At 33.0% G+C, this 13,183-nt stretch overlaps 1 pseudogene; it reads right to left on the bottom strand.

Annotated features, from left to right (window-relative positions):
- Positions 1-3,314: 3,314 nt before the first annotated feature.
- LOC111373539 lies at positions 3,315-8,510 on the bottom strand (annotated as a pseudogene).
- Positions 8,511-13,183: the final 4,673 nt, after the last annotated feature.

Consider the following 13,183-nt stretch of genomic DNA (forward strand, 5'->3'; position numbering starts at 1 on the left):
ATGTTGCAACAGAATTAAGTGACCACATACATACAGAAATGATTACATACAGATGCAATGCAAGAACTGTAAGTATTATGCCCTAGGTCCAATCAACTTTGGACATAAATACTTTTATATATAATTAATGCAATTAAATGACAGATCTATTATTTAATTAATAGACAATTAAATAAATAATAAAGTCCGTAGATTCAAATATTTGTAATTTGTTAATCACAAGGAGTCGTGATTGTGAGATACAAATTACATCTGATTGAATCTTAAATCATCCGTGGTCGTAAGTAATAACGAGATACGGATATCGTTATTACGGATAGACCATCACGTGTGGCATTTCTTACTTGTGAAGTAAGTAGCTGATCTCACAAGTTAAAGTATGGTGACACTTAAATGAACACGTGGATATTTTGTTATAGAACAAAACATTTGAGACCCGTCGAGAAATTCCACATGGATAACTATCTGAGTGTCAGCGGTTAATCTCTATCGTTCGGTAGTGGAATTGGTTCTTTGACTTGAGGTCGTCATGGTACCTTATATGAGGACAGTCATATTTTGGCGGTGTTGGATGTTGCTCTGAAAAGAGCCGCTAATACGACATCGTTCGGGTACGTCAAGAATCGTATGAAGGTTGTGATTAATCAATAAATGATTCGTCACTCTTAGATTGTAGGAGATTATGATCTGCGTTTCATTCAATTAAGTCGATGATGAAATCCTTGGCCAAGGTGTACTCATAAGTCGAAAAAGGAGTTTTCGACTGATATTGACTTAATAGTGGAGTGAAAAATATGATCGATGATCGAGATTGACATAATTCCATATCTCGTAATTGATCGGATCATATTGACGAAGGGATTATAGTTTCACAGTAAACGAACGAATTTGGTTTTGTCATACCACGTGACATTTCCCGTCACATGTATTGCCCTGACACATTGCTAGATGTCAATCAGGGACGGCGAGTGTGAATTGACGATAAATTAAAAGGGTGTTTTAATTTATCAATTTTGATTAGATCAAAATAATATTTCACGTCGTTAGGCATCGTGGTCGGGAATATAATGGATCGCACACGAAAGAGAATTGGAAGATTGCAAATTGCCAATTGGTTAATTTAACAATCGTTGGATAAATTAATTAATTGAATTTTTTATTTATATTCCCGAATTAATTAATTGGATTAATTAATTCACGGACCGGGTTTAATTAATTGGATTAATTAAATATTGGACCGGACCGGGCCGAGTCTGTTTGGGTTTATATAAATACATAATTAGGGTTTGAGGTCCATATGTTTTTCATTATTCTTGCTGGCACAAGAGAAAACCCTAGAAACTGCAATCTTATTCTCTGTGTGGATCACCATTGGAGGCTGGACAATTGGATAGCTGTGGTGGCGAATCAGGGTTGATGGAACGAAAAGAAAAGCAAAAAGATTACAGATCTGGAAAAGGTACAATTTTATCACAATTTCTATCTAAACACAAAGGCGATTTTTGGTAGGAATCGAAAATTATTTTAAATTTCGCTGTGCATGTATAAGTAGATTCCCAACAAGAACCAAGTTTATTCTCTTAATAAACCTCACTAAGATCACTACTCGACCCTAAAGTCACATTCACCTCGTCTCTATCCTCATCTTTTCTTTTATTATCATCTTAGGACAATCTCTTTCAACTATGCCCAAATTTTACCAAAGTTAAAATATATTTTATTTTTCGCACTTGCGTTAGACCTATACATGCCAACAATACCAAATAATTATCACAAGCAAAGTACTGACACATAATTCACACAAAACAGTCAAATAAATTTTCCTAAGGTCACATGCAATTCTATCGGTGTAGAAAAATTGGTGACAAATTCACATATAATTTAAGGCAATTAATTAACATGTAATTCCTAGGTCTAACAACAGACAATGATTACCCCCTTCATGGTAATCCCAAACCTAACGTCATATCACACAATGACTTCTAACGCGAAAAATAAATACTTAACCTACACATTTATTTTAACTGGAATAATGAAAAACAAAGAATACGATACCGAGCGGATCACGTCTAAAGGTCCGTAATATCGAGACATACGAATTCACCACTTTAGGAATTCACTGTTCATCATAAAGTCAACAGCAACCACAGCAACACAAAAACAGCACCTGGCACCCGAACGTCCAAGGGCAAAATCGTCCAACTTTTACTGTATTGCTCCAAACTGAAATCCGACAATACCGCAGGGTCCGTCTCATCTCCAACAACATTCTGTCTAAAGACGCCATCGCCGGATTCCGGTCGACGCGCCCTCATGAGCCTCGTTGGCGTCCCCACACGTCGGCGTCGGTGATCCACGCGCCTGCGACCTATCAACCTTCCGGATTCTTCTTCGCCTACATAGTCCACCGGTGGTGTCCGTTTCACCAAACTCCTTTTGGTTTCACCAGAAAACACCAAAACAAATCCAATAGAAATTTGAAAAAACTGGACAATTTCTGCCTCTGATTTCCATATCTGGTTTCGACCACTTCCGGCTCGACTTTAGCCCCAAAAATCACATATTTATTAACAATAGAAGCTCTATTTATTAACAATAGAACCACTTCCGGCTCTACCATTTGTAACGGAAATCCCTCTATAAATTTTGATTCCGGTCTCAGAAAATAATCAAACGAACACCGGTTTAACTCGACTCGACCGAAAATTTTCGCTTTCACTTTGGACTGCTCTTTTTCTCTCTAACCCCACAAAGGAGAAAGATGGTGGTGTTAGCAATCCACAAAGGTATGGAGAGGAAAAAGAAGATATCACAATGGTTGAATCTCACTCACAACCTCACATGACTTCCCTCTCTCTCGGCTACCTCTTTTCTCTCCATTGCTACAACACACACACACACACACAAAAAGGGCTGGGAAATAGATACATATATATAGGTTAGTTTAGGTCACCAAATATGAGCCAGGAGATCTCTAAGTGGGCTGCCATATAGCCTAAACTAATTGGCCAATTTCCAACTTCATATTAATCACTAAATGGTCCAACTAACCAAATAATCATCCAACCCAAACCCGAGCCATCCAAAAATGTAGTTCGTCTCCGAGTCGAGCCAAGTCCATGGTGTCGATAAATAATCCGACAACTATTTTAAATTATCGCCCGAATTATTGGGTATCAAAAAACCCAACATACTTAAAAATTAATACATAGAAAAATATATTTAACAAAAAAAAATTTGGACGTCATAGAATTTAGAGTCTTTGTAAATTTAAATATCCGTTAATACCTTTTGGATCATTCTCAAATTACATGTTATTTCTGCAAAGGATGGTCTGTTTGCAGGTCTACATCACATGATTTCTGTATCAGTTCAATTAGCTCTCCAAGTTGCTGATCAGCCTTCGGAATTGCTGGCCTTAGTCCATTTTCTGCAACTTCCATGGCTATCTGTCCATGAATTAAACAATAAATGACATTCAATATTGAACTTGACGGTATTAAAAAAGAAAAAGAAACTAAAATTTCATTTATTTATAGTCTAATATTGCATTCTAAACGTGCAATATGATACAGTCGAGTCTTGTATACCTTGGATGGTACCATAATCTGTTTCAATATATGGATATTTTCCGGTCATCAGCCCATTCAGAATGATGCCAAAACTGTATAGGTCACATTTTTCACCGCAAGGCTCAAACCGTATCACCTCTGGCACCGTATAAACGTATATGCCTGAGGAATGAATAAATATTCAACTGGATTCTGAGACTGACTCTAAATTTATTGAGAATAAAGATTAGCTGCTTGCCTGCTTCTCCAGTTAGTGCCTTTTCTTCATTGCTTGAGAATCGAGCATGACCAAAATCTGCAATCTGATCGTGCGATGCATCGCCCAAAAAAACGTCACCAGGTTTCAAGTCAAGATTAAGGACCTTAGGCTTGTTTTCGTGAAGATACTGCAATGCTTGAGCAATTTCCAATTCCTTTTGGAATCTCTCCTTCAATGGTGGAAGGGGAATGTATCGCTCCTTCCTTCGACTTCCTGGACCGTACAACAAATCTTCAAGGTTGGTGCACAAAAACTGTCACAGTCCAACAATTTTCTAGAGGGTCGAGGCGCAAGCCCATTAATTGTAGCAGGAAAGGATGTGGTTGTCTAGCTAGAGTTTCGACTTCTTGTGCAAAGAAACTGACTCCAATCTCATTTGATCGAAAGAAATCGGGGTACATACACTATACAGCAACTTCAAGTCCTCTCCATCTTCCTCTGTATATGTCTGCAGAGTCAATTCATGGAGTTGAATATGTTTTTAATCAGACAATCAGCAAATAACCAAAAATTGCATGGGATAATCATATTTGTTGGCTATTTTCTTCAAACGTGATCCCTCACATAAATAGATAACGACTAGATCACTTGAAACAAGTTCTTTGCCGGCTATATTATGGATGCAAAAGTGAAGAGATGAACCTTGTTAGGCTCGATGTACCACCCATTCATCTTTGGCTGGATCTATGAAGGCTGCAAGTTCAAAAGTTGGTTGTGCCGGAGAAGATATTGGAGGACCGATGCTTGACCGTGTAATACTCGGCGAAATTGAGGATACTAGCAAAACGCATGCAGACAAATAGTAGTTCACTCTCAACATGGGGTTACTACAATTTGTGTAATAAACCTTCACTGAAATGGATAAAATTTCAAAAAAGGATTTTACATCTTTCTTGTCACGTAATCGGCTTTCCTCGTGCAAGTGCAACGAAATCTATCCGATGAGTGATGGAGTGCACTATTCTAAAGTTGAGTGACTATTGAGAAGTATCATGAAGTTTGATGAGTAAGTTGTGACATTACCCAAAGTTCAGTGGCTACTCAAACATTTAAACCCACACTTTATCAATTTTTATTAAACTATACTAAAAACTTTATTTTTTATCTTAACCAAACATGGGAATATGGGCTTACATATGTATGAACGACTTATTATACCCCTGAATAGAGGAGGGAATCGCCAACACATTATGATTAGGCTTGCGAGAATTCAACCAATCAAAGAAAAATTATACTACATGAATTTTCAGTGCTAATTAATCTTGGAGTTGCTTCGTCTTAACTTTTATCAAAATTCTAATGAAAATTTGATTTTAATTTAACTAAACAAGGACTAAGTGTTTTTCCTTAATACACATTAACATTTTTGTCCATGTTAAACTATTTTATTTAAAACTTTAAATTGTTAGAGATTGATGGATGCATCAAGAGTGCTATTAAGTCTATGGTGATCGAATGCCATAAATATTTAGCTTAACTCACTCAATACAAATTGATTTTCAAATAAGGTGGTTGAGAATTGATCTCAACAAGTGGTAATAGAGTTAGGGCTACGAGTTCGAGGCACAAGAATATAATATTGATGGAGAAATTATTGGGGTGCAATAACATCGTTCTTATGTTCATGGGTTGGATCACTCAAATGATGGTAACCGAATGCTATAAAAGATTTAGAATATGCTCACTAAACACCAATTATCCTTTAGATGAGATGGATAATTTGATCCTAACAAAGATTATACAAAACAATGCACTTTCTTATAAGAATTTGATAGACTTTTTAAAGGAAGTTCCTCCATATGAAACACTTTAGATTGAGTAAATGAATTGAGTCACTACTTTTAAGTTTCTGATATTTATTTATTTATTTATTTGACAAATATATCATTCTTTCTTTAAAAGTTTTTCCAAATTCTTTATTATTATTATTTTTTTTTTTTTTTTTTTCACAAGACTTTCTGGTTTCTTCTTGTTTTCTCTCAAGAATTTCAAACAATCCAAGTATTCTTATAAAATTAGCTAGAGGTGACGAGATTTTATAGTTCACTAAGACATGAACTAGGTAAACTTAACAATGTTTATAGTCAATTTAAATATCCTAGTCTTCCTCGACAAATTTACTCGAAATTATTGAATTGGACCAATCAGATTGGTTTGAACCTTAAGGATTTCTAACTAAATTGTACTCATCCCCTATTGATCTTGAGTACTGTTGAATTCGAGAATTGGACCAAATTTAATTAATAAAACTTGAAAAGAACCTAAGTAAAACATAATTTTTCTAAGAGAACTCAGAAAAAGAAATTGTATCATAGCAAGTTCAAATAGTTTCTAAAAATTGTATGTCTGAATTGAGTCGTGTTCATGTCCACTTACTAAAAATTAAAAAACGACAAGCTAATTGTTTTGAAAACCATCAGTCTTGCGTAGTAATAATGAAAATAGTTTTATTCAATAAGGGGAGAATTTAAATGGTGAAAGCCTAGGAGAATAGGCTTATTCTCCACTTCACCAAGACACCAACCATAGGGAAGCTAACAAGAATGATCCTAATGACCTTCTAATCAATGCCTATATCCATTGTTAACTAAACTAATTAATATAAAATAAGAAAGAACCTTTGTTGAACACAATAAACAATATTAGAAGAAGTCATATGCCTATACTTAGGATTAGTTACAAATCCACCGCCATATTATAGCAACACAATTATTTCATTTTTTGTTGTGTCTAATCATTTGATCATGTTAGGATGTTGACTATAGAGATTCCTTTTAAGTGGGGTACCGACTCCTTCACTTGCATGATCATCATGTACTACTATTATTTGTTTATTTTAAGTCACATATATATCAATATATATACACATTAGAATTGGTCTTCTGTCCTTAGTGGGTAGGATAAAAATTTCTTATTACTGATACGACAGAGGAAATCGCAGGTATGATTCTCTTGCCACGTCAGTAGAGGGTAGTTTTATCCAGCCTACAGATCAAAGCTGATATAAACATATATAGAGTACTCGGATGAATTGAGTATGAGAATATCTCAATCCCTTCGAAAACAATTTTAATATAGGGCCGAATCATTCATTGGTACCTTCTTTTTATAAAACAAGCTGATTTTAAAGTTGTCAAATCTCATAAAAATCTATTATTCACTTAATCCATGTTAAGCCGATGTGCAATTATTAGTACAGGCATAATTTTCTTTTTAAGGTGAAATGCGTGACATCAGCTTATAGGTTTCTTTGGTATCGTTTTAATGTTTATACAAACGATTAATGTTTTGTATTGAATCATCCCATCTAACTCGTTATTTTGTTATCAACTCCTAGAGACAGCTATTGGCATTAGAATTTTCGAGTTCTAGGACCTCCTATAAAATCTACATGCTTTCTTTTGGAAAATACCCTAAACCCCCTATAGAGCCTTTCGAGAAATCCCTCTTTGAGCTAGACAACAATTCAGTATTCGTTCAACAATTTAGGTTCATGATCTTTCGTCTTGTTCGAGGACGAGAGGATTCCTTTTCACACACACACACGACAATTTAAACATACTGAAACCAACTATTTACTTTAGATCCTGAATACCTTGACTAGGGAAGTCCTTTCTTAGGTTAACCTTGATCATGGTGGTCCTGTAATTAAATAGTATTCAAGAGATATTTAGTTACCAAAATATGTGGGCAATTATATTGTGGTGGTTCTTTTAATAATTACTCTAAGAAAATTTTGCATACTTTGCGGGTGATTGAACAATAATAAAGAAGATGGATTAATAAAAATTTTGTATATTGTGATTTCAAATTATCAATGTGACATACAAACAAACTCAAGTGTTAGAAGTAAATATTTCACATTGCACAAATCCTTATATGTCATTATGTTGTATATTTATTTCATATTTATCTTAACACGAAGAATCTTGAAAATATTGATGCATACAAACTTATAAATAATTTTAGTTTCTCAATATAATCCTTTTTTTTTTTTTAAAACATATTTCCAATAATTTTGGTCCCAAAAATTGGTGAGTGAGCCCATTATGGTGTTGACCTAACACACTAACTAAGCAATAATTTATATTAATTCTAGGAGTTACTACTATAAATTTTATATACTCTTTTTCAAACAACTTGAATTTGAAATCAAAGACCTATATACATACAGTATGTCTTTTACATTATATGAAAAAATATTGCGAACAATAATTATTTTTCTAAATTCTCTTTCAATTCTTGTTGAGCTAATCATAAATACATTGATAAAGTTTACACGTGTTTTGTATGCTCCACACAACATTTAGGATATGTTTGATGTAGATTTTTTGAGAATGAGCTTTGTGATATGTGATTTTTGGATAATGTATAATCAAAAAGTAAGAAAAAATTATAAGTCAACGTGCCAAATAATTTTGTTGAAAGAATGCGTTGTAAAAAATTTAAGAAAAAATGAGTGTAAAATAATAAGTACCAAACATGGCTTAACAATTGTGTAGAAATTGAGTGTGACTGAAAAAAGTAATCTCCAACAAACACAAACCCAGAGGAAGACTCTCGAACAAAGACCACTTTTGCTTGACTCCTTGGGATTTGTAACACAAACTTGATTCTTTGAAGCCAATTTGCTCAAAGCATAATGTTCCAAGAAAGCAAAAGATTTTAACTATTCCCATGGAAGATGAAGAAGTTATGCCTTTCCTTTTACTACACTAAACTTCCCATTTTACCAGGAAAAATTGCAACAACGGTCCCTAACTTTTTCATTTTTTACGAACTTTATCCAAACTTTCATTTTGTGTCAGCGGAGATTCCTAACATTTCACAAATATGCACCTGAGGTCCATTTGGATGGAAACCGTCCAAAATATCGTCAGTTAACCGGAAAAATTGAAGAATCAATATACAATAAAATTGTCCAAAAAGATATCAACATCCAATAAAATCGTCTCAGTAGCAAATAGTTTAAGGAATTTTCTCGGTCAACTTATGATGTTTTGGATCATTTTCGTCCAGATAGACCTCAAGTGCATATTTATGAAAGGTTAGGGAACTTCGTTAACACAAAATAAAGGTTAGGGTAAAGTCGACAAAAAATAAAAGGTTAAGAACCGCTGCTACAATTTTCCCCTTTTATCAAGCTCCCATCCTTTTTATTTTTTCCTGTGTTTTTTATTTAAAATGTCACTCTCTTAGTTACCTGGGATCAACACCATCACTTAGTTACCTGGGATCAACACCATCACTTCCTTTTCAGTGTTTGTCTCTATTCACTCCTTGCATTTTCACAAAATCCCACAGATTTACATCAAATTCAAAGTCTAAAAGTGACATTTTTGATATAAAATAATAAATTAGATTGTATCGGACAGTATTTATTGTGTTGAATGATACAACAGATAATATTTGAACTTCTTTTTTATCATTTAACACCGTTAATAGTACCTAAACATGTCATAAGCAGAAAAAATAAAACATGAATCCCTATCAAAAGAGGGAAAAATTCATAATTTTCAAATCCAGCCACTAGCAATAGCATGATTTGTATTAAAATGAGTAGTTTCATAGACTGGAAGTTCTTGAGAAATTTTCTTCTTGTTTCCAAACAATGCCAAGTGATCAAGCTCGAATAACTCCGAACTTGAATCACTTGCTGCATCGTCCTTGTCTTCATCTTCATAATCTTCGATTTTATCGCGAATATTTCTGAACATCGCAAAATTGTCCTTCCATTGATTAGGATAGACCTTGGAATAATCTCGAGCCGAATCTTGAATTCTTCTGATTTTCTCTCCTGGACTAAATCTCAAGTCTGGAGGCAATGGTGGCCTTCCAAATTTATCAGAAACATCATCTTTTTTCACAGATTTGTGGCCACTAGGGACAGAATTAGAATCTTCATCGACGATGACATTAACCGGATGAAATCTGACCGTCCTTCTGTTGCCAATTCCTATATTCTCCACTGATTTAGAGGAATTCTTGATTAAACATGATCTTGAAAATGATGATGCTGATGAGCAGGTTGATGAACCCTGCTGAGATTTTGATTTTCTCTCCATGTTTGAATCTTCCAACCCTCCATTAGGATTAGATTTCTTCGTTTTCTTCGAATTCGAGAAAAGGGAGTTGACAAAATTTGTAAGGCGGGCTCCAGGGGAAACAGGCTGTTTCACCTTGTTCAAATTGGCATAAATCTTCAAGGCCCTGGATTTCGATTTGATCAAATTGTTGTCCACTTTGTTTTCCTGCTTATTTTGGTACATAAACTCCTCATTTTGGTTATGAACTAAGTGGTTTTCGCCCCTTCCACTTGTTCTTACTGGCTTAAGCTTTGGTGCAGAAAAACAAGAAATTCTTGACTTCATTGAATTTGAACCCCAAAATAACTCTGAATCAGACGAAGAAAGTGCTCCAGAACTGTCTGAAGAATTCGAATTTGAACTGGAAAACACCAAATCATTTTCTTGTAACCAATGTTTCTCCAATTCTGCCCTTCTTCGAGCTATAATTTTCTCATTAATTTCCTTCTCCCACCACAGAATTCCTATTTCTTCATCTTCTTTTCTGCCAGTTTTTGACCTTCCACCGCCATGTTTTGTGGGCGTCTCTTCGTATACCTTAAAATCCTCACGTTTTTCGTCATTTCCATCGATAGAATTCATGATTTCGTCGAGAAGGGTAGACGAAAATGATGGCTTTCTGGGATTTTTTTTTGGTTTATCTTCTCTCAATGGCTTTTCCCAGCTAGACATTTCTGCTAAGAATTGGCGTACCAACTGCTAGCCGAAAACTTACAGAGAATAAACAAAGTATGAACCAACCAGAGGAAAATTATGAACTTTTCTTGTAGAGAGAGAGATGATTGAGGAAAAAGAAACAGGACCTATAAAGGGCTCGTCATAAGAGTGAGTGCATCGTGGTCTAAATTTAAGGCAATGCCATGTTTGGCAATTGGCATATTTAATCTTCCAAAATTATATAAGCAAATTATATATGATATTTATATGCACATTCTCTTTTGAGTTTCAATTTTAAGCTATGTATTTCTTCAACTTATACATTTCGAAAAAGTGTTGTGAATTTATTTATTCTTTTCAAATTTATAGTTAAAAAGTAAAGAAAATCATGATTCCACGAGTAAAATTATTTTAACGAAAAATATGTAACTAAAATTTTTAAAAAAAATCTATGCTCAACAGGGCAAATGCATTATGTATTACTTGTCTATTTATTACGTACAATTCTATAATTTACACAATCAAATTAATCGACTCAAGTTACACACTAAAATTGGATAGTCGTAATATATCCTACGATGATTTGACGAGGTAATCCTAAAAATGAGCTAGCAATTTAAAGGGAAAAAAATGTAAATTAAACAGAATCGTTTTCAAATAATGAAATAATATTAAGTGCATGCAATTTAGTGGGAGGCAATTGCATGATCAGTACTGCTGATTATTCTAATAATTAATTAAGCTAATGTCTTAAAAAAAATGAAAAAAAAAAAAAAAAAAGAGCTGACGACTTTGGAATGTTAAATGTGAACAGATGAATTGAATATAGCTGAATTTTTTGAATATTGTACTTATCTGAATTGTTTATCATTGAGGGTTGTTAGAATAGAATTATTTGATTCAATCATTAAGATAGGTTGCAAGAGGATTATATAATTTATACTACAAGTACATGTTTATATATTATTATATCTTCTCACCCTCGTTGAATTTGAATTGTTCTCGTATTTCTTTGTTAATTAATACCTTTTCCAAGCAGGCAATATTTACTTTGTTTTCCATATTTTTATAACCTCCTAATATTAAGAAATACCCTATGTTTATAAAATATTTCGTAAAAACCTGTATTAGATATGATTAAGCAAGAAAAACAAATATTAAAATTTTGATAATTGTTGATATGATACGGCAACTAAATATGTGCTACGATTACAGATGGTACGTTGAGATTTTATGATTATCTTCATAATTTTTATGTACAATCTGTAATAAAAAACGTTCCATAAGGGAGTGTTTGAGAAAGGAAGGAACCAAGAAATAATACATTTTTCACAACATGTTGCTTTAAAACAAGAAGTATTCGAAGTTGAGAAGATTACTTTTGGACAATTATACTCGCAATTATTTATTACGTATCTATTACGGGACTTTTTCACTTTGTCTTTGTGTTTATACATTTTTAGTTTTTTTTGGGTTTGTTTTTTAAGTATTAATATACCCTTTTTTTTTGTATCAAGAAATAAATGCAAGTAGCATCATATTCTGATTTAGTAAATAAAAAGTGGGAAGAATCTTTTATCTAATATAATAACTAGGTATGAAATAGCTAAGGCATTATTGTAATTTGTAAGTTGTAAATTTAGATAATTAAATTATTATCACGCGTTGAATTATTTTGCACCAACTTACTGGTTGCACATGCACCTACTTAATTAATCTTCACCAAAAGAAATAGAATAAAATGTGGTAACTATTGCTTTAAACACAGGGGACGGTTTGTGCCGTATTTCTCTAATTAAAACCCACATTTGATGCACCTTGTATTTGCAATTTATTGATTAAAAAAAACAAAAAAAAATTGCATTATGTTGTACTAAGTTAAATGACAAATACATGAGAGAAAATAGAGAAGAAGATTCAAAAGGTTTATGATTTTATGCGACTAGCTGGGCTTAACCATGTTATGTTAGTCCCTGTTTGAGCCCCATTTTTAAAAGAATGTATTTTTCAAATTTTATTTTCAACCACACATTCTCCTATAAAATAATTATATATGTATTTCAAAAAAAAAAATTCTAAATTTTTAATATATATTCTTCAAAAAAATCACTATTCCATAATACATTTTACCCAAAAATGGGGATTAAACAGGAGCTTAATAGAAGTTGAGCAAGAGGTCATTTAGTCAATAGTTTTAAACTACTTCATGATGATATTTTATTTTTATTGTGTTGGGAATTGAGATTATCTCTTTCATTTGTTTACATTAGTCAGAGTTAAAAGTGAATTGCACGTTATTCTGAAATGTTTTATAAATACTGTGAACGTAATATTTAATATTAATTTATTGAGATGATTTGATAAATCACAAACAATCTAAAAAAAAAACAAAATTTATGATAGAAATTTAACAGAAGAAAATTGTATTTTCAAAATTTAGCTTCTATGATTCAAAATTTTTGTGATGATGAAATATTACAAATGAGCAATTTTTTATACTACATTTGGTACATAAAATTAATTGCTAATACATGAATTTAAATATTCATTAAAATTTCTAGATACATGAATATAAATAAATTTATCCACAGTACATATAAATCAAGATT

The sequence above is a fragment of the Olea europaea genome, unplaced genomic scaffold (genome assembly GCF_002742605.1).
Source record: "Olea europaea var. sylvestris unplaced genomic scaffold, O_europaea_v1 scaffold1142, whole genome shotgun sequence".
NCBI classification, from domain to species: domain Eukaryota; kingdom Viridiplantae; phylum Streptophyta; class Magnoliopsida; order Lamiales; family Oleaceae; genus Olea; species Olea europaea.